Source organism: Plecotus auritus (genome assembly GCF_963455305.1).
Source record: "Plecotus auritus genome assembly, chromosome: 5".
Taxonomy (NCBI): domain Eukaryota; kingdom Metazoa; phylum Chordata; class Mammalia; order Chiroptera; family Vespertilionidae; genus Plecotus; species Plecotus auritus.
Window position 1 is genome coordinate 183,734,096 of NC_137776.1, and position 22,768 is coordinate 183,756,863.

At 54.9% G+C, this 22,768-nt stretch overlaps 1 pseudogene across 1 annotated transcript; it reads left to right on the top strand.

The window, feature by feature from the left end:
* The first annotated feature begins 6,113 nt into the window (after positions 1–6,113).
* On the top strand, positions 6,114–22,768 carry LOC308248396 (bile salt-activated lipase-like; annotated as a pseudogene). Its single transcript has 14 exons — positions 6,114–6,179; positions 6,968–7,127; positions 7,219–7,341; positions 7,526–7,723; positions 8,524–8,654; positions 8,958–9,065; positions 9,195–9,312; positions 9,859–10,045; positions 10,213–10,416; positions 11,670–11,867; positions 12,117–12,422; positions 12,843–12,898; positions 13,461–13,560; positions 22,620–22,768. The product of its transcript is annotated as a bile salt-activated lipase-like (transcript).

Genomic DNA, 22,768 nt, shown 5'->3' on the forward strand with positions numbered 1-22,768 from the left:
TGTCCTTGTCCAAGAGGCCACAGGTGGACCCCAGGGAGCCCACCTCCCGCCCAGCTCTTCCTGAATAAAGCCGCATCTCTCTCTGGCAACCTGCTTTGCCCTCATGACCGAGCTGCCTGCCCGGTCTCTGACCGTGTCTGGCTCTGAAAGTGGGTGCCCGCCTCTTTTCAGAGGAGGAAAGAGGGTCAGAGGAGGGTCAGCCCTGAGTTGGGAGCAGGCTCTGTGTACCGGGGTCTGGGAATGGCCCGGGAGAGAAACTGATTGGCCTCGAGCTGGATCCCAGGCAGAAACAGTAACGCATCCAGCAGACTCAGAGCACAGGGTACCAGGGCTGGGCCTTGGGTGCCCCCGGCAAGGCCAGGGTGCTCCCCGCTGGCTCTGGCAGAGTCCGGAGGGCAGCGGGAGGCAGAGTGAGATGCAGGGCCTTGGCCACCTCAGCAAGGTCTGGGACGGGGCACCGCCTGCACTGAGGGCTCCCCCATCCTGACCTCACATGGCCCGGGCGGCGGCCTGTGGACACCGCGTTGTAGACAGGTACTGTGAGAAATGCTCACCTGTCCCAACTCAAATGACACTAGGAGACAGAAACTCGGTGAAAGGAAGACCTTGAATATGCTCTCCAGAACCCACAGTCACCTGGGACTCCTCAGACCATGTGCCGGCAGTCTGTACAGGCACCCCTGGGGCAGGAACACAGCCCATTTATCCGGCCCCTCCTCCGGCTCCTCAGTGGCTGAGTACTCCGGGCTCACCTCTTTCCTGACACATCCACTATTCCTCCTTTGGGCCCTTTAAAAAAATTGGGCTGAGCCTTTTCTAGCTGCACCCCCACTTCCCCCTGTCTAGCCGAGTCCAGTGCCTCCTGGGTCTCCACCATAATGCAGGCCCAGGACCCCAGGTCCTTGGTCTCACATCCTCGTCCCTCCCCCTCCCTTCTCTGTGCCTGGGGGATTCAGCCACCGCTTCCATCAGAAGCTGACCATGCCGGCCATTTCCTACAGTGCCAAGGCTCCAAGAGGGGCCACGTGCTCCAGGCCCTCAAGCGAGGACTCACGCCCAGGTCTGAGACTCCAAAGTTCACCGTGTCAGCTCAGAGCGGGCGTGAGGGCTCAGAGGAGAGAAGGATTCTGATGGGGGGCGGTGGGGCGGGTGTATGGTGGGGGCAGCTCCAGGGACCAGCCAGCCACCCTCATGCACACCGTCCAGTGTTTTCACTGGTGGGTACAGCGGGCAGTGTTGGTGCTGTTCCTCCACGCCCTCCCTGCCCCATCCTTCCACCTCCCCCAGCAGAGCTTCCCAGCGCCCACCTCCACATGGCAGAACCACAGCACAGACCTGGACAACCAGGGCAGCCAGCCAGGGGCTGCGGGCTCTCAGGGCTCCAGCCCATCTACCCTCAGGACAGTGAGTCTAAACTGCTGGCTGCCCGAGACGGGACCTCACACCTCACAGCCCTGGGTTCATCTGGGCCAGAGGGGAGCCAGGGGGCAGGATTAGCACGTTTATCCTGCAAACCCACACTCACCTGGGACTCCTCAGACCAGGTGCCAGCAGAGCGAGGGGGGCGGTGCAGTGCCTGGTCCTGGGTGAAATGAACCCTGAGAAGAGCTGCAGCTCCTGGTTCCCAGGGCCCAGCTGTCACCTTAAATAAGCTGCATCACAAATCCTTCCCTGTGGCTGGCTCAGCAGGGCCAGGGGTGAACCTGCCGGGGGAGGGATGGGAGTGAAGGATTAAAGAAGACAGACAGGAGAATAAAGCTAGGGCTAGGTGGGACGCTGCTCTCAGATGGAGAGACAGTGCCACAGTCTGCAAGCCAAGTCTTTATTTTATAGCCAGATTCCACCAGGCAAAGTGCTCAAGATGTGTACATTGTTCTCCCGGATTTGGAATCTACTCAATTACATGCACCTGAACTCCATCAAGCTTTGTTTTGGCAGCACTTGCTGCACCTCCACAGCCTACCTCACTTAGCCACGGGGGACCACAGGTTCGGACCATAAGGTCAAGCTTACAACCATAACCTTTGGCTATAATTTTGCTGGGAAGGCTTTGCCCTCCAATCTAGGACTTGCATGTGGCTTTGCCACGAGAGGACCTGCCCTCTCATTCGTCCGAGGCTTGAACCTATCCAAACGCTGCAGTCACTCTCCACACTTCCACAGACACTACACCGCCAGAGAGGCCTTCCCGGGACAGGGTTCCCGGAAGGTTCCAATCGGTAAAGGAAGGCCCAGGCCCTGGATCACAGAATGCGAAGCCCAAACAGAGGCCACTGGCCAGTACTCCCCGCCTCGCCTTCCCAGTGGCAGGCTTTGATCTGTCCACAATCCCCCACTTAGTGCTGGTGGGTCCTGTCTGAACTTGAAATCCAGGAATTCCTCCTCCTGGGCAGCAGAAACCACAAACCCAGCCACAGTCCCCCTTCATCCTCCAAAGGCAGGCGGTCCAGTTCTGGGTCAGGAGTTGGTCCTTGCAACCGTTATTTTTTAAAAACCTGGGTCAGCCCTAGCCAGTCTGGCTCAGCAGATGGAGCATTGGCCTGAGGACTGAAGGGTCCCGGGTTCGATTCTGATCACGGGCACATGCCTGGGTTGTGGGCTCGGTCCCTGGTAGGGGGCTTGCAGGAGGCAGCCGATCAATGATTCTCTCTCTTCATTGATGTTTCTATTTTTCACTCCCTCTCCCTTCTTCTCTGAAATCAATAAAAATATATCTTTAAAAAAACCATCGGGGCAAAATATACATAACAGAAAATAACTCTAGTTTAACAGTTTATAAGACTTCAATTCAGTGATATTAATTGCAATCACACTAGTGTGCAACCATCACGACTATGTAGTTCCAAAACTTTGCATCACTCCCAACAGAAACTTTGTACCCCTTCCCCAGTAATTCCGTCCCCCCAGTCCTGTTAATATATTCCACTTCCGGTCTCAATCTATTTGCCTATTCTATATTTTCTGTCTCTTTTTTTAATTGATTTTGTTTTTAGAGAGAAAAAGAGAGAGAGAAACATGGATCTGATAGATACCCTAGAGGCCTGGTGCAGGAAATACGTGCACTGATGGGTCTCTAGGCCTGGCAGGTGACCAGGGCCGATTTGGGCCTCCCCCCCTCCCATGCCCTCACCCCCTGCTGGCTGCCAACCCGGGCCTTCCTTCATTCTGCGCCACTACCTGGGGGTCAGTGCACACCACAAGGAGCTGTTGAACTCCTAGTTGGTCAAACTCCCGTGAGAACAATTTCCACATTAGCCTTTTATTACAGAGGATGGATCGGCTCCCTCCTGCACACCCCCTACTGGGGATTGAGACCTGCATGTGCATTGACTGGGAATGCAATGGGCGACCTTTTGGTGCATGGGAGAATGCTCAACCAACTGAACCACACCGCCGGGCTATTCGGTTTATTTTACTTTGAAAATGTATATATTTTTTATTTCAGAGAGGAAGGGAGCAGGAGAGAGAGCCAGAAACATCCATGATGAGAGAGAACCATTGATTGGCTGCCTTCTACACACACTCTACTGGGAATCTGGCCCATAACCCAGGCACGGGGCCCTGACTGGAGTCGAACCTGGGACCCTTCAGTCCACACATGGAACCACTGAACCAAACCGGCTAGGGCCTATTTTATTTATTTTTAAATTTGATTTTATTGTTGATGTCTGCCCTTTCCACCTTATCCCCGTCTCCACCCAGCTCCCACCCCACCCCACCCCAGGCCTTCCCCTGTCTATTGCCTCTGTCCAGGGGGCCTGCATCAATGCACAGAAATTCTGGATTCATCTCTTCCCGCCCTCCCTCCACCTTCACTCAGAGATCTGTCCTTCTGTTCCATGCGTCCATGTCTATGGATCTGTTTATTCGTCAGTTTATTTGGTTCATTGGATTCCACATGAGTGAGATCATGTGATACATGTCTTTCTCCCCCTGGGTTATGTCACTCAGCATGATGCTCTCCAGGTCCCTCCCGCTGTCTCACCGGGTAAGAGTTCCTTCTTTTTACAGCTGCACAGTATTCCATGGTGCAAATGTACCACAGCTTTTTATCCACCCATCTACTGACGGGCACTTGGGCTGTTAACAAATGCACCCTCAAGCCCTTTGCTCCCCGGTCCTCACACTCCCGGCCCAGCCTGCCTGGCTCCTGCTGCCCACAGTCCTGCCGCCTCCCCACCTCCGTCCCAGGAGACCTGGGCTCTGGATCAGGAGGCAGCCAGCTTGGCCGGTGTCTGTGGATCCATGTGGTGGTGGGGCAGCCCCAGGCGTGACATGAGCCGGGCTGTGGCCTGTGTACAAGCACCGGCTCCTGGTAGCGAAAGGGTGAGGGGCCGGGCGAAGGGCTGCTGTCCAGGGAGGTCTCTGCTGTCCCCGAGCCCTGAACGCACCCCCAGCCCTGGAGAAGGCAGTGCTGCCAACGCCACAAAGGCAGGAACCCTGGGCTTGTCCCTGGAGCTTCCTCTGGTTCCCGAGTGACACACGCTCCCCCAGCCACACGTGCCCTTCTGCTCTCACACACTCTGCTCAGCTCTCTCTCCCTCTGTCTCTCCGCGTCCCCATTATCTCTGTCTCTCCCTCTGTCTGTCTCTCCCTCTGTCTGTCCCTCTCTGTCTCTCTGCTGGGCCCCAGGTCGTGGTGTATTTCTGAAGCCAGGCGCTTCCTCTTCCTCAGGGAAGCCGCCAGGCTGGGCGGGAGCCCTCTCCCTCCCCCCCTGTGACCCCCTGAGCCTCCAGTCCTGCCTCCCAGGGCTGCTGGTGCTGAGTGTGAGGTGTGCCCTCCCTGAGGGCAGGATCGCCTGCCCTGTGCTGCAATGGGTCCCCACACCCACCTCGGACTGCTCACCAGTGGGCCCTCGGACCCAGGCTCAGCCACGTGGCTGCCCAGGAGCACACAGCCCTCTCTGTCCCGGAAGCCACACGCCCATGCTCTATGACCTCCCTTTGCTGAGCTCCGGAGTTTGTGGGGCCAGGCAGGGCCTGGAGGGGAGCAGGCCCACTTCTCTGAGGGTGAGCCCAGGCCCTTGTAAATGAGCCACCATTCAGGGCACTGTGCACCCAGCTGAGTCCCTGTAGCCCCAGCCCAGGTTCACCTGACTTTTCCCAGTAACCGGCCCAGGTGCACTGTGGGCACCAGACACCCAGATCAGCAGGTCCTGGGCAAGGCGGACCATCCTAGCACCCATGCACACGTGTGTGTGTGTGTGTGTGTTCATGTGTGTGCACACATCTCCATGACCTTGGCCCAGCCTGAGCCCACCTGCAAAAGGCAGCTTTTATGTGTGTGTGTGTCTATACCAGCCGTGGACAAAGTACGGCCCGCGGGCCGGATTCGGCCCATTCGGCTGTTCTATCCGGCCCGCGGAGCCGAAAGAGCGGAGGGTTCTCTTGCTCTCCCCTTCGCTCCTTCACCAGCAGCAGTGTTAACATGGCAATGTCGGGAAACACGGCCGCAGCTCCTTCTTCTGAGTTGTTAGATTTATATCTGCCCATTCAGTAGAAGGAACAACCTCTCAATCTTCCAGAGGCTCCTTGTAATGCCCGCGGACGCGTGTCCTGACATCACCCTGGGAATGCGTAGACACGTTATCTTGGTGATGTAGGGAGACACGCCCCTGGAGAGCACAGTATCAGAGCATAGTTTGAAATGAATAAAACTATTGAAATAATATAAAAAAAAGACTGTATCCTTTTATGTAATGATGTTTACTTTGAATTTATATTAGTTCACACAAACACTCCATCCATGCTTTTGTTCCAGCCCTCCGGTCCAGTTTAAGAACGCATTGTGGCCCTCGAGTCAAAAAGTTTGCCCACCCCTGGTCTATACCCACACCTGCATGACCTTGACCCTGAGCCCTCCTGGAAATGGCAGCTATGCAAGCGTGTGTGTGTGTGTGTCTGAATGTGTGTGCCCACTCCTGCATGACCTTGGCCCTGAGCCTGACTAGAAAGGACAGCTATCCTGCCTGATAGAAGGGGCAGAGTGAGGAGGAGGGGAAGCGAACCAGCCACAGGCAGCTGCCAACCCGGCTCCCGGATCTTTCCCGGATGGCTCCCGCCCCATAAATACCCACACACAGAGGCAGGGCCCCCAAGGCAGGCACACGCACCATGGGGCGCCCGGAGCTGGCTGTCTTAGGCCTCACCTACTGCTTGGCGGTAGTGAGCGCAGCAAAGGTAAGCGAGAGCCCAGAGGACGTGGCAGGGGCCCGTCGGCTCCCCTAACCCGGCCTGGGACCTGGGACGGCCTGCAGAGGGGGGCAGGCAGGGGGGGCGCTGGCACAAAGAGCCCCCGAGAGCCCACACCCAGCCCCGCGCTGTCCTGGCCCTTCCTCTGCTCTCCTGCCTTCACACTCACACGATGGCGCCCCGCAGCTGACAGCCAGGACGCCCACGAACTCGACTGTCAGAGACCACGAGTGAGGGCTGGGCCAGGCGCTCTCAGGGCACACAGGGGCACTTGTGCCAACACAAACCAGGCGCCCTGTCCCCGCAGCCCCAGAGTCACTGGCGCCCTCAGGGCTGATGTGCGGATCTGCCTGGGCCTCCAGGGCCCTGGGCTCTCCCTCTGCCCTGGGAGGGCCATGGCCCGGCTCAGAGGGCGCTGGGCCCTGAGCAGGCCCGCAGTTTGCGCATCACAGCCCCAGCGGCGGAACAGGAGTGTGGACCTCGGTCTAGTTCAACCAGGAGCCCGGCCCCCCGACCTGGAGAGGGGGCGACACCCACCTGCTTGCCAGTGGCCCAGGCCCCTCCAGGGGGAGTGGGGAGCCTCAGGGCACCTATAGGATCCCTTCCCTCAGGGCCCTGACAGGGCTGAGGAGCAGGGCTTCCTCGGGAACCCACACCTCCAGGCAGGCGTGACTAGGGGCCCCACCTGGAGGCTGTCTGGACCCCTAGAGCCTCCTGGGGTCTCCCCACCCCTCTGGCCCGCCCAGCCTGCACCCCTGAGCCTGCCCTCTCCCCAGTTGGGCGTGGTGCACACGGAAGGGGGCTTCGTGGAGGGCGTCAACAAGAAGCTCGGCCTCTTGGGCATCGGCGGCCGCTCTGTGGACGTCTTCAAGGGCATCCCCTTCGCCGCCCCGCCCAAGGCCCTGGAGAACCCCCAGCGGCACCCTGGCTGGCAAGGTGGAAGTGGAGGGTGGGTTCTGGGCATGCCCTGTGCCAGGGGTTGCCAGTGGGCTACCATCCTCACACCAGGCCGTCTGGTCACCCACAGGGACCCTGAAGGCCAAGGACTTCAAGCAGCGATGCCTGCAAGTCACTGTCACCCAGAAGAATACCAGGGGCTCCGAGGACTGCCTCTACCTCAACATCTGGGTCCCTCAGGGCCAGAAGGAAGGTGCATCCCCCTCCCCATGCCCTCCAGGTCCCCGAACCTGCAGAAAGCGCCCAGGCAGCCAGAGGCCAAGCCCTGCCCCAGCCCGTGGGTGTGTGATCTCCAGAGCTGAAAGTCCCTGAAACAAGCACCCAGAGGGGATGGGGAGGGGACAGCTGGGGGTCACCGGGCCTGCTTCCTGCCTCAGTTTCCCAGAACCTGCCTGTCATGATCTGGATCTTCGGAGGGGGCTTCATCTTTGGGTCCGGCCAAGGGCTCAACTTCTTCAGTGACTACCTATACGATGGGGAGGTGATCGCCACGCGGGGCAACGTCATCGTGGTCACCTTCAACTACCGCCTCGGGCCACTGGGCTTCCTCAGCACTGGAGACGCCCACCTGCCAGGTGTGATGGGCACCTGGGTCTGGGGGTGAGGGAGCTGTTGGGGGGCCCTTCATCACCGCTTTCTCCCAACAACTCCTGGAGTCTCCCAGAAAGACCCAGAATTCTACTGGCAGCGCAGGAAGCTGGGGATGGACAGTGAGACACAGGAGCCCATCAGAAGCTGTAGTGAGAGAAGAGGCTGCCTGCCAGTCAGGCAGGGACCCAGGGAGCCCTGGGAGTGGGGACAGGAACCCAGGGAGACCAGGGAGTGGGGACAAGGGACCAGGGGACCAGGGAGCAGGGACAGGGACCCAGGGAGACCAGGGAGCAGGGACAGGGACCCAGGGAGACCGGGGAGCGGGGACAGGGACCCCAGGAGACCGGGGAGTGGGGACAGGGACCCAGGGAGACCAGGGAGCAGGGACAGGGACCCAGGGTGACCAGGGAGTGGGGACAGGGACCCAGGGAGACCAGGGAGGGGGACAGGGACCTAGGGAGACCTGGGAGCGGGGACAGGGACCCAGGTAGACCTGGGAACGGGGAAAGGGACCCAGGGAGAGATGGAAGATGAGACACTGAAGTGGTGACTCGGGGGACACAAAGTCATAGAACAGACAACAAGAGGGACGGTGTCAGCGAGAGAGATGAGCAGCCTGGCCCTTCTGCTCCTGGTCCCCTATCTGAGCCCCACACCCGCTCCAACACCTCATTCAACAGCCTCTGGGGACCCGCAGTGTGCTATCCTGGGGCTTGACAGGGGTCTCCACATGGAGGAAGCTCTCCCCCCACCCCAGTCCCTCATGGGCTCCCACCTGCCCCAGGTAACTATGGCCTTTGGGACCAGCACATGGCCATCGCGTGGGTGAAGAGGAACATTGCGGCCTTTGGGGGTGACCCCAACAATATCAGCATCTTTGGGGAATCAGCCGGAGGTGCCAGCGTCTCTCTGCAGGTCTGGGGACCCTGGGAGTGCAGGCCTTCATCCCACGGTGATGGGTGATCCAGAGGGGGGTGACAGGAGCTGAGAGAGCTGATGTGAACTGTGGGAGCTGATGGGAACTGGGGGGAGCTCACAGGGGCTGTTGGAGCTGACGAGGTGCTGGGGTAGCTTTATGGGGCCTGGGGAATTGATGGGGGCTGGGGAGCTGATGGGGCTGTGGGAAACATCATGAAGTGGACAATCTGGCTGTCCCTAGTGGAGCCCGGATGGGCAGGTGAGGCGAGGCCATGGTGACAGGACCTCTGTGTGTCGCAGACCCTCTCTCCCTACAGCAAGGGCCTCATCCGGCGAGCCATCAGCCAGAGCGGCGTGGCGCTGGCCCCCTGGGCCATCCAGAAGAACCCTCTCTCCTGGGCCAAGAGGGTAAAGGGGAGCTGTTGGAGGAGGGGGTGGGGAAAGAGAGGGTTAACTCCTTTCAATGTCCTGTCCCATTCCCCAAGGCCATCGGCCCTGCACTGGCCTAACCTACCTGTCTCTCTCACAAACCCCCAGATCGCCAAAGAGGTGGGCTGCCCCCTGGATGATACCGCCAGGATGGCCAAGTGTCTGAAGGTCACCGACCCCCGGGCGCTGACGCTGGCCTATAAGATACCCCTGGTGGGCAAGGAGTGTGAGTGGGGCTCCACATGGGGGGACGGCCATGCTCCCAAAGAAGTGAGGATTGAGGGCCTGCTGCCTGGCCCATCACCCGCTCATGGCGTCCCTGGGAGCCCAGTGCCGCCAGGGCCATCAATGCCTCTGTGGCCTCGACTGGCTAGTCCACGGGCGCCATCCCTCCCTCTGATCCTGCCTGGGTCCTGACCCCTTTGAGAAGCTGGTGCACCTTGTCCCCCAACAATGGGCAGAAACAGTCATTTGCACCCACTTTAGGGACCTCAGGTGCAGTGGCTGTCAGCGGGACGTTGTAGCCCAGGGAACCTGTGGCAGTCTGCACACAGTCTGGGCTGCCACACTGGGGAGGGTGACATCGGGCGGATGGGGCCAGGGAAGCTGCTCCACACGCGCAGCGCAGCACAGGACATAGAATGATCCGGGCCCCATGTCAGGGGGACAGGCTGAGGACCCTGGTCTGGATCCGAGGAGGCAGGGGCTGCCCCTGGGCCTGGGGCCTGGAAGGCGGCTCTGGAAGGTGCGAGAACCCCTGCTCTCCATGCAGACCCCTTCCTTTACTATGCGGGCCTCCTGCCTGTCGTGGATGGAGACTTCATCCCCGACGACCCCATCAACCTTTTCGCCAACGCGGCCGATATCGACTACATCGCTGGCACCAACAACATGGACGGCCACATCTTGGCCAGTGTTGATCTGCCGGCCATCAACATGGACATGCTGAGCGTCACGGGGTAAGTAGCGCGCAGGGCCAGGGCAGTGCCCAAAGGCCTCTTGGGAAGGCATCAGCTGGAGAAGGATGCCAGGAGGAGTAGCGGGCCATGTGCAGGCCCGTAGCAGAGGGTGGAGGAATGCCTCCCGCGGCCCCGGTCCAGGGTCCAGTGCCGGCTTGTCCCTGCAGGGAGGACTTCTTCAAGCTCATCACGGGCCTCACCTTGGCCAAGGGGCCCAGAGGTGCCAATGCCACCTTTGACTTCTACACGGCGTCCTGGGCCCAGGACTCCTCCCAGGAGGCCAAGAAGAAGACGGTGGTGGACTTGGAGACCGACATTGGCTTCCTGATGCCCACGAAGATGGCCGTGGCCCAGCACAGAGCCAGCGCCAAGTGAGGGCCGGGGCAGGGAAGGCTCCCCTGGGTCACGCACCAGCCCAGCAAGGACTCTCGAGGGTGCGGCGCAGGGTATCAGGGAGGCCCGGGAAAGCCGGGATGGGGTCCCAGCCGTGCCTGCAACATCTGCCTTGCACAGGCCTGAGGAGACTTGAGAAGGCCCCTCCTCACCTCCCAGCTCAGGGGCCTTTACAGAGCCCTCCTCCTGTTACTGGCAAACCCCAGGTTGGGCTCGGGCTGCCTGTCCCTGTGTCCAATAACGAAGGCCGGGTGGAATCATATGAGGCGTTTATTGAGAAGGCCAGCCAACCAAGAAGACAGGGCGATTACAAGCATTCAAATCCTGTCTTCCAGCAGGTGCAGGGGACAGGGCTATAAAGGGGAGGGAGCTGGGGTGCTACGTGCAGCCCTGGGCATCTGCAACCTCAGCTATTGTAGTCATCACATGAGAAGATGTGGATGAGATGATGTGGATGAGATGATGTTTTGACTCCTGGTGGGTTTGTCCCTGCCTATAGGTTCTGCTTGCTGGATTCACGGCTGAGTTACCTCCTTCATTGTTTTGCACAGGCCTTCAAAGGAACCTTAAGAAAACTTAACCCTATTCACATAAGTATACCTGTTCTAAGACTGAAAATGATAGGGTTACTTTTCAGATTAATTCAGGTGCTCTATCCATCAAGTTATAAGTGCTCCATTCACTTAGCCCACAGACCTCCCCTGAAGTGTCTGCAGCCTCCCTGCAGCCCCCAGTCTGAGGGGGACAGAACACGGGATGATGCTCTCTTTTGTGGGTTTGGAGTTGGCCAACATTCAAACAACTCTGGCCTGTGGCCACCTGGTCAACCTCCAGTGAAAATAAAAAGTCAGTTAGGGATGCTTCCTCGGAAGGGAGAGGAAACAATGCCCAGAAAGAGCAGGCAGAAAGCTTGTCCCAACTCCAGGATCTTGAGCTCTTCACTGGGCGGCACAGGTGTGTTTCGATAAGAACACAAATTCATCTGCAGAGAAAAGGAAGGAAGACGCCTCGAGAGGCTTTGTGGAGGGAAGAGTGAATGCACTAGAGATCCCAGAACCACAGCCCCACGGCCTTCCCTTACGGAGCAGGGACCCAGGTCCCTGCTGAGTCTGAGTCTGGGGATTTCCCAGCCCCGCCCTGTTCTCCCCAAGGCCTCCCTCAGGGCCCAGCTCTGGGTGGGAAGCCCAGGTGAGCTCCCTGCCAACCTGGGCCATGTCCCTCCCCTCCTCAGGAGTGCCCGTACCTACACCTACCTGTTCTCCCACCCTGTTCGCATTCCGTTGTTACCCAGCTGGGTGGGCGCAGACCACACCACTGAACTCCAGTACGTGTTTGGGAAGCCCTTCGACAACCCCCTGATCTACCGGCCCCAAGACAGGACTGTCTCCCGGGCCATGATCGCCTACTGGACCAACTTTGCCAGGACTGGGTAAGGCGGGTGAGGATGAGCCAGACCTACTGCCACCTGGGCCCGACATACCTGTGCCCTGTCCTACACTTAACCTCCCTGAGCCTCAGTACCCACATCTGTGTGTGAGCATAGAGCTACGGGTTGGGTGCAGAACACGTACATGCCCAGCCAGTGCCCAGGACACAGTGAGGTACCCTGGTGGTTCGGGTTAGCATGGAGGCCTCCCGTGAGTCCTCAGACCCCGCACAGCCTTTCTCTCATGTGCAGGGACCCCAACAAGGGCCACTTGGCTGTGCCCACCCAGTGGGATCCCTACACCCAGGAAAATGGCAACTACCTGGAGATTAACAAGAAGATGGACGGCCAGTCCCTGAAACAGCACCTGAGGAGCAGCTACCTGCAGTACTGGACCCAGACCTACCAGGCCCTGCCTACCGTGACTGGAGACGGGGCCACACTCCTGCCCTCCTCGGATGACTCTGAAGCTGTTCCCTGAGCTCCCCACTGGAGACTCTGAGGGGTTCAGATACCCGCAGCCATTTGCTTCTAATGTCCTTGCCCAAGAGGCCAGAGGTGAAACCCAGGGAGCCCATCTCCCTCCCCAGCTCTTCCTGAATAAAGCCGCATCTTTCTCTGACAACCCGCTTTGCCCTCATGACCACAGCTGCCCGCCCAGTCTCTGCCCGTGTTCGTCTCTGGAAGTGGGTGCCCCCTCATTTCAGAGGAGGAGAGAGGATCAGAGGAGGAGAGAGGGTCAGAGGAGGGTCAGCCCTGAGTGGGGAGTGGGCCCCGTGGGCAGTTGCCTCTGGACCAGTAGGCCCAGCCTCGGCCACGTCCTCAGGGTGCGGAGAGCGGGCTCTGTGTACCAGGGTCTGGGAATGGCCCAGGAGAGAAACTGATTTGCCTGGAGCTGGATCCCAGGCAGAGACAGTAACTCATTCCGCAGGCTCAGAGCACAAGGTACCAGGGCTGGGCCTTGGGTGCCCCCTGCAGGGCCAGGGTGCTGCCAGCTGGCTGTGGCAGAGTCCGGAGGGGAGCGGGAGGCAGAGGTGAGACGCAGGGCCTTGGCCACCTCAGCAAGATCTGGGACGGGGCACCGCCTGCACTGAGGGCTCCCCAATCCTGACCTCACCTGGCCAGGCGGCGGCCTGTGGACACCCCGTTGTAGACAGGTACTGTGAGAAATGCTCACCTGTCCCAATTCAAATGACACTCAGAGACAGAAGTGCGGTGAAAGGAGACCTTGAATGTGCTCTCCAGAGCAGGTGTCTTCCCAGCTGTACTGGCACCCCGGGGCGGGAACACAACCCATTTATCCGGCCCCTCCTCCGGCTCCTCATTGGCTGAGTACTCAGGGCTCACCTGTTTCCTGACATGTGGACTGGGTCCTCCCATGGGCCATTTAAGAACATTGGGCTGAGGTCTTTTCTAGTTGCCTCCCCCCTCCCCCCGGTCTAGCTGAGTTTAGTGCCTCCAGGGTCTCCACCATGATGCTGGCCCACGCCCACAGGTCCTTGGTCTCACATCCTCATCCTCCCCCTCCCTTCTCTGTGCCTGGGGGATTCAGCCACCGCTTCATCAGAAGCTGACCATTCCGACCATTTCCTACAGTGCCAAGGCTCCAAGAGGGGCCACGTGCGCCAGGCCCTCAAGCGAGGACTCACGCCCATGTTTGAGACTCCAAAGCTCACCGTGTTAGCTCAGAGCGGGCGTGAGGGCTCAGAGGAGAGAAGGTTCCTGATTAGGGGGGGTTCGGTGGGGGCAGCTCCAGGGACCAGCCGGCCACCCTGATGCACATGATCCAGTGTTTCCCTGGCCAGGCGGTGGGTACAGCGGGCAGTGTTGGTGCTGTTCCTCCGCGCCCTCCCTGCCCCATCCTTCCACCTCCCCCAGCAGAGCTTCCCAGCGCCCACCTCCCCATGGCAGAACCACAGCACAGACCTGGACAACCAGGGCAGCCAGCCAGGGGCTGCCGACTCTCAGGGCTCTAGCCCGTCTACCCTTAGGACAGTGAGTCTAAACTGGTGGCTGCCCGAGACGGGACCTCAGACCTCACAGCCCTGGGTTCATCTGGGCCAGAGGGGAGCCAGGGGGCACCAATCAGCACGTTTATCCTGCAAACCCACACTCACCTGGGACTCCTCACACCACGTGCCGGCAAAGCGAGGGGGGCGGTCCAGGGCCTGATCCTGGAAGAAATGAACCCTGTGAAGAGCTGCAGCTCTGGTTCCCAGGGCCCAGCTGTCGCCTTAAATAAGCTGCATCACAAATCCTTCCCTGTGGCTGGCTCAGCAGGGCCAGTGGTGAACCTGAGGGGGGCCAGAAGGATTAAACAAGACAGACAAGAGAATAAAGCTGGGGCGAGGTAGGACGCTGCTCTCAGATGGAGAGACAGTGCCACAGCCTGCAAGCCGAGTCTTTATTTTATAGCCAGATTCCACCAGGCAAAGTGCTCAAGATGTTTACATTGTTCTCTCGGATTTGGAATCTACTCAATTACATGCACCTGAACTCCATCAAGCTTTGTTCTTACAGCACTTGCTGCACCCCCACAGCCTACCTCACTTAGCCACGGGGGACCACAGGTTGGGACCATGAGGTCAAGCGTACAACCATAACCTTTGGCTATCATTGTGCTGGGAGGACTTTGCCCTCCACTCTGGGACTTGGCATGTGGCTTTGCAACAAGAGAACCTGCCCTCTCATTTGCCCGAAGCTTGAACCTATCCAAACGCTGTAGTCACTATCCACACTTCCCCAGACACAACACCCCCAGAGAGGCCTTCCCAGGACTGGGTTCTGGGAGGGTTCCAATCGGTAAAGGAGGCCCAGGCCCTGGATCACAGAATGCGAAGCCCCGACAGAGGTCACTGGCCAGTACTCCCCCTCACCTTCCCTGTGGCAGGCTTTGATCTGTCCACAACCCCTCTATTAGTGCTGGTGGGTTCTGGTCTGAACTTGAAATCCAGGAATTCCTCCTCCTGGGCAGCAGAAACCACAAGCCCAGCCACACTCCCGCCTCTTCCTCCAAAGGCAGGCGGCCCCATCCTGGGTCAGGAGTTGGTCCTTGCAACTGTTTTTAAAAATCAGGGTAAAATTTAAATCGCATAAAACATGATAGTTTAATGATGCATGAGCTCAATTCAGTGATATTAATCGCAGTCACACTGTTGTGCAACCATCACCACTATCTGGTTCCAAATCATTGCATCACTCCAAATAAAAGCTGTGTATACACTCCTCAGTATCTCCCCTCCCCCAACTGCTGCTATTCTATTCAACTTCCTGCCTCAGTCAAGTTGCCTATTCTAAACGTTTTTCCTTTATTATTGATTTTCTTTTCTAGAGAGGGAGGGAGAGAGATCTGATAATTACATGGACCGGCTGCCTCCTGCACGCCCCCCACTGGGGACTGAGGCTCCATGTGCAGTATTGGGGATGGAAAGGGTGACCTGTTGGTGCAGGGAAGACGCTCAACCTATTGAACACCCCAGCCGGGCTGTTTTCTTTACTTTGAAATTGTCTTGTTGAGAATATTGTAGACTTCTGCCATTTTCCCTCTCTGCCCCTCTCCACCCACCTGCCACCCCAGCCCTGTCTCTCCCCTGTCTGTGGTCTATGAATAGATGCCTCTAAGTTCTTGATTCATCTCTTCCCTCCCTCCCTCCACCTTCACTCCGAGATCTGTCCTGCTGTTGCATTTGTCCATGTCTATGGATCTGTTTATTCATCAGTTTATTTGGTTCATAAAGTTCCACATGAGTGGGGTCATGTGATACTTGTCTTTCTCCCACTGGTACTCTCCAGGTACTCTCCAGGTCCCTCCAGGCTGTCTCAACGGGTAAGAGTTCTTTCTTTTTTACTGCTATTTAGTAACCCATGGTGTAAATGTACCACAGCTTTTTTATCCACTCATCTACTAATGGGCTCTCGGGCTGTTTCCAGATCGTGGCTATTGTAAATAATCTGTTAGGAAAGCAGGGGTGCACACATTCATTTTGATTAGTGCCTAAGGAATCTTAGGATATTCCCAGAGGTGGGATCGCTGGGTCAAACTGAAGCATCCATGTTATATAAAAACTGCTGTTTGACATGTTATCCCTGCTGTTTGGCTTCTGTAAATGCTTGCTTGCTTAAATAATAAGGAAAATAAGACTACTCCCTCTTCAGAGAGGCCATTAAACCTTCCCCGGATGAAGTTATCAGTGTTGGCACCAGGCCAGGCCTCTGGTGGAGGTCTCAAGGCCCAGTACACAGGAGCTCTTTAAGAACTTGCAAAGGGGGCCGGAAACACCCCACATTTGGGAGACAATGAAGGTAAAAAGATATAAGTAGGGAAAGTTCCTCCATGTTGGGGCCCAGAATTTGGGAGACATTTTCCTCTGGGCCCCCGTGTAATAATAATAATAATAATAATAATAATAATAATAAATGTAACTCCATCTCTCTAAGCGTTGCTTGGTTCTTCTCCAGTTTTCTGTCACATTAATGGTTCCCTGAACCGGGAAATAACTGTGCTTGGCCTTTTGACCTCCGGTGAATGGGCCAGGATTGGGGCCCGGGGACCTGGATAGGCCTCCAGGAGGTGCTGCTCTGCTGATTTAGCAGAATTGAACCAGGGGACTCCGGGCACTCCCGGACCTCAGCCCAGGACCCGGCCGGCATCTGGAAAGAGTGGACAGACACTTCTGGACCTGTCGACAGAATCGGTAAGGTAGGGGCCCTTATCAGTGAGGCCCACTTTGAGTGAGTGGAAGGAGGAGCTTGATCACCTCCCTGGAAGTCAAGGACTTCCTCAGGCAAATTAATCAGGAATCAGGTGGACTGTTTAAACTCTGGGTAAATATCTGGTAGAAGTCAAAAACTCAGACTATCTGGTATATAAATGTGGGACTCTGGAGGTGAGTGAATTCAGATTTGATTAGGAATTATGAGTTCACTCTGCTGTTTGTTTGTGTGGGACTAGCCAATTTGCTACTGAGAAGGGAGACTGGACACAGTCTTAACTCCTCCGGTAGGTTCTCACCAAGACGTTGGTCGAGAATTCTGTTCTGGGGCATGGGTGCCGGGAGTGCCCCCACGCTCATCTGGGGAGTTGGGCATTGTTTTGTTTATCTGCTCAGCTCCAGTCTGGACTAGTCTACTGAGAGAGTGCGAGTACAAATGTTTGTCTGTCTTGGCATAATTATCTGCTCATTAACTGGTCTGTGTGAAGTGAAAGCTACTTGTGCCTTCTGGCTGTACACATGAGAGTATTTGTTATCTCTTTCTATTGTTTAATTTGTTTAAAGATAGGGCGGACCCACTGTGACGGAATGCAAAAGTCTCTAGCACCTGGGAGATTTCTTTTTCTCAGAGTCTTTTGCTCTCCATCATTCTGTCTATGTTTGTATAAGTAAGGGTTTCAGTTTGCTCTGATTTGTGAATTTTCTGTATTAAATTGAAAATTTGAAGTTCTAGGGGTTAATTTAAAGGTATAAATTTGTGAAATTTCAAGGAACAAAGAACTTTTATTTATGGCGTTTCTTATCTCTTTTGGTTGTCGGAGACTTCCAGGGGCAGGGCTTAAAGCTCCGCAGGGCGGAGAGATTTACAGGCCCTGTCCCTGCCTGTGACATCATAGTCCAATGTGAGCCACCTGAGGCGGAACTAAGGCTGAAGTTGTTATTAACTATCTATGGACCCCATTAACCCTGGTTGTGTGTCTTGTGTGGTCTGTTGTCTTCGTGGTTGTGTGTTTTGTTTGACTTGCTGTTTTCAGTTATTTATTAGGATCCTCATAGAGGACATAACCTGGTCTTCCCCTTCCTCTCTCATCCTGATTCCAATAGCATCTGTAACTGGATTAAAGATCTTTTCTTTCAGGAGGCCCTCCAGGCTTTCAGTCCGCAAGAAATCTCCCTACACACCCTTATCCTCATCCGCTATCTTTCCAGGCCGACTAAGAGTCATTTTTCTCCACAGGTCGGACTCCAGCCTCTGGGAGGGAGGACTGCTACAGTGGTAGTCTGTAGTTTTCTCTGAAACTCCCACTATTTTTATTTCTCCCCTTTGTAGGAATTGTCTTCCTCTGACTCACAATAGGAAAGGGAGACAAGCAATGGGCCCTGGGCTGGGGGACAGGGTGGTGTTGGCAGTTAATTATGAAGCAGGGAGAGTTACGTTTTTGTTGATTTTTACTGGCTGCAGACCGCTCTGCTGGCGTAGGGGCCTGGTCCGTAGCCTACCAGATGCCTTATCAGAACTACACTAGATTCAAGGTCGCAAGTTTTCTGCAAACACAATCTTTCTCTGCCCCATTTTATTCTTTTTAACCCTCCCAATACTAAATTAGACCAATACAATATACTTGAAATTGCATAAGGCAAGTAAAAGTACATTTAAAATGTGTTCATAAATATTAATCTAAAAATGCTGACTGTTCACTTTTGATAATCATTAAAGGGTTGAGGTTTCTAAGAATAAAGAATTCTAATACATTAAAAAAACTAAACTCCCAGGAGCCAAGCAGAGGAGAAATGGAGCTAAAGTCCAGCTGCCCTGGTGATTTAGAACTGGTTGCTAGGCAGACTCAGCCCCCAAGAGCTAGGTGAAAGAAGCGGGGCTGGATGCCCGACCTGCCGGCAGTGGCCCTGGAAGAAGCCGCAGCAGCGAGAAAAGTGGGGGCAGCAGACATTTACCTGACACTAGAGCTGCCCCGCTGCTGCCCAGTGAGTAATGAGCGTTTTACAACAAGCAATACAAGACTAAGGCCTTGGGCTTGCTGGCTGCAGCAGTTCAACCAGAAGCCAGTGACTGCTACTGGCCTTCCTGCAGCCCCAGGAATAGAGCAGCAGGCCCGGGATCTGTGAAAGCAGCAGATAGAGCTAGTGAAAGCTCCCTGTTTGCAAATGTACTGAAAGGGTTCAGTACCTATTGCTGCTGGGAGAGGAGGGGCTGAGATCCCTTCCAGTGCACTCCCTTGGGAGAGGCCTGGTCGCTGCTCTGCCACAAAGGGGACTGGCGGGAAGACAAGGGGCCTAATACCCAAGCCACTGCCACAGGAGCGCTTTGCAATATGCAAAGCTGTTTCTAACTGCAACTCTGGCTGTTTTGGACCGGCAGCTTATGGCAGGGCCCGGTAACTAGTAAACAGGGTTAACAAAAAGGGCAAAGGAAAAGCGCTCTCCCTGGACCGGGGAGCCTTCAGGACTTTGAGATTCTCCTAGAGAGGGGAAGTCTGACCGAGGGACTGGCCGAGACCCCGTTGGGCGCATATTGAACTTACAGACTGCAGTTTGCTAGGCAGAGGTTCAGGCCCGGTTGTGTAGGGGTTAAGCTGCCTGTGTACAGCAAAACAACTTTCTCCCGTGCCAGAATACATTTTTGGGAAATTGGACAGACCATGTTGACAGCGGCCTACAGAAAACTGTATAATAGACTTAGATGATGCCTGAGTCTTCATGGACATGGCTCCAGAGAGACAAGGAAAATTTTGCTTTGTGTGGGAAGGTCAAGAATAGACTTTGGTCACCTCCCTAAGATATTTGTATAGCCCTACCATGTGTCATATATGGTAGCAGAAGATTTGGCTACCTAAAGTGGCCACAGTGCCAATATTGTACTTCATTGTGTTAATAATATTGCGTTAACCTTACAGATTTGATGGCAGTTTTCAAAAGGGAAGGTGCCCAAATGGGCAAGGAAAATACCCATCTAGTTTTGGTCTCTATTGAAAGACAGTTGGTAGGCTGTATTACAGACCCCGTGAGATCCTGTGACATGTGAGACCCTGTGAAGGGATAAAGCTCCCTTAGTCTGTTCTGAGAGGGCATGTCAGCCCTCCCAGAGACCATATATAGTTTAAGGACAAGTCAAGTAGGGTGGAACCCTACTACAGGGACAGCTTAGCTGTGTAACTCTATTTGAATATAGACACATTTTGAATTTCTTCTTGCCATTTGAAGACAGTTATATTACTCTGAAGAATCCATAGAAAGGACAGACAAGGAAAATCAGAAGATCTTAAAGCAGGTCAGTATATTTTTCTCCTTATATAATTCCTCTGAAACTTGGCAATTCTTAATAAATAAATCGTGGCAATGAATTTCTTTGCATAAATTCAATAAGACCAGTTTCCAATAGTGGTTTTATTGACCGAAAGCTTTGACTGGAGTGTAATGTTTTCAAGAGCCCTGTCTGAACTCTGAAGACTTGAAGCCAATAAGAGTGCCACCGAGAAAGCCTGGTGTCCTGCTCGGGAGCCCTGAAAATGGCTGGCACTGGAGCGTCAGGCCCATGCCCTACCATCACTGGTGGTTGGTCAGAGTAGAAGGGGAGCAATAAGGACACCTCTGCGTCCCTGCGGGACCCCCACGCACTCTGGGCTGTGACAAGTAGGAGGGCTACTGAGATGGGCCTTAAAGCCTAGGTCGTGGGCCCAGGCAGAGTCGATGCAGGTGAGGGATTCACCTAACTCAGCAGATACTGCAGGCAGGCCTGGTGGCAGCTAGATGGCTTGGCTTCCCGGCCCTACGGGGCACATTAAGATTCAATCATGAAATCCCGGCAAAGGTGGTCAGTTACCATTCTTATAATGTTTATGCAAACAATCAGGCCAAATTGAATACAATAGATAAATTGGTCTTGATTTGGCTCTTTTGATAAACATAGAGGTAATTTGGAGGAGAAAAATTCTATTTCAATAGAGGTTATTAAAACTAAAATGTTTTCTTTCCAGACCATTTGTTACTGTTTTTCTCAGCCAGGTCACAAGCCCGCCTCCTTCTGTGCCCAGGCCTCATCGTCCCTCTGACAGACAGCAAGGATCTCTTGGCTCTGAGAGAAAACTCCGTCCCTCCTCAGCACAAAGCAGCTACAGAAGAAATTCAACGTCCATTTTCCCTAAAGGAATTCAGAGCCAGGATCCTTGAGGTAATATATTAGGCAGTTAGACAGACATGAGCAGAGCAAGGATGATGGGCCAACTAGCGCTACCAGATGTAACTAAGTCTTTCCACCTCTAAGTATGTGAGACAAGGGGCATAGGCAAAGAGGTACTCACCCAAAGTCTCAGCCCCTAGAAAAGGCCGTTAGCCTATTTGTCCAAATGACTTGACCCCTTTGCATTTGGGTGACCTACTTGCCTCTGGATGGTAACAGCCACAGCTATGCTTATCGAAAAAGCAAGTAAGTTAACCCTAGGGCAGGAACTAATCCCAACTGCCCCACATGAGGTCGAGGCTTTACCCCGGAAGACACTGGAGCGCTGGATGTCAAACACTCGAGTCACCAAGTTTCATGCTCTCCGGTGGACAAAAGAAAAATCAGTAACAATTTATACTGATAGCAGGTATGCATTTACAATGGCTCACATACATAGTGCTACTTACAAGGTAAGGGGACTCCACAGAAGCAAGAGGGAACTGGGCCACAGATGAAGTGGCCTGGGAGGCTGCCCTAAAACCAGTGGGACCTCTACAGATTCTAGTGACTCTTCCAGACCCTGACCTACCCAATCTAGAAAAGTTGAAATCCATAACCAATCTTTACTCAAGTTCTTACAGGCTTTACAGTCTACCCAGGAAGCAATCCAGAAGCACATCCGAGACACTCTGCCTGTACCAACTTCTGATCCAGTTCATCCCTTCCACCCTGGTGACTCTGTTTGGGTAAAGAAATTTGCCACCTAAGGACTGACTCCTACCTGGAAAGGACCACCTCCACGGCAGTCAAGGTCGACGGAATCCCAACGTGGCTTCATCACACCTGGCTTAAGACAGCCCAGGCAAAATAAAGAGTCCAGGATTCTTCAGATTCTGTAATGATTACTCCTGGCCCTCATTCTGGGCCCTTATCTTATAAGCAGGCACACTAACTTTATTAGGCAGAAAATTAAGATTATAGTCCTCAGGGGTAAATATAACTCCCTCCCTGACAATGACCAAGAGTCAATGATTTGACTCATGTACAAAAAAACCAGTGGGGAATAAAGCATCCATCATATAAAAAAACTGCTGTTTGAAATTTTAACCCTGCTATTTGGCTTCTGTAAATGCTTGCTTGCTTAAATAATAAGAAAAATAAGACTATTCCCACTTCAGAGGGGCCATTAAACCATCCCCGGACTAAGTTATCAGTTCTGGCGCCAGGCCAGGCCTCTGGTGGAGGTCTCAAGGCCCCAGCACATAGGGGCTCTTTAAGAACTTGCAAAGGGCACCGGAAACACCCCATATTTGGGAGACAATGAAGGTAAAAAGATATAAGTAGGGAAAGTTCCTCCATGTTGGGGTGCAGTATTTGGGAGAAATTTTCCTCTGGGCCCCCGCATTATGATGATGATGATGATGATGATGATGATGATGATGATAATAATAATAATAATAATAATAAATAATAAATGTAACTCCATCTCTCTAAGCGTTGCTTGGTTCTTCTCCAGTTTTCTGTAACAAAACGGCAGTTCCGTTTTCCATTTTTTGAGGCAGCTCCGTACTGTTCTCCACCGTGGCCGCACCAGGCCCCATCCCACCAGCAGGGTACAAGGGTTCCCTCTTCTCCACACCCCGCCAGCCCTTCTGATTTGTTGATTTGCTGATGGTGGCCCTCCAGGCAGGTGCGAGCTGATTGACACTGAGGTTGTAATTTCCATCTCCCTGCTCATAGGTGGCCTCCATTGGCCATCTGCACAACCTCGGATTACTTCCTCCAGAACAGGCTGCAGAACTGCACTAGCTTCCAAAGGCCTGTTAACAAATTCACCTCTCAAGCCCTTTGCTCCCCGGTCCTCAGCCACCGGGCCCAGCCTGCCAGGCTCCTGCTGCCCACTGTCCTGCCGCATCCTCACCTCCATCCCAGGAGACCTGGGCTCTGGATCAGGAGGCAGCCAGCTTGGCCGGTGTCTGTGGATCCATGTGATGCTGGGGCAGCCCCAGGCGTGA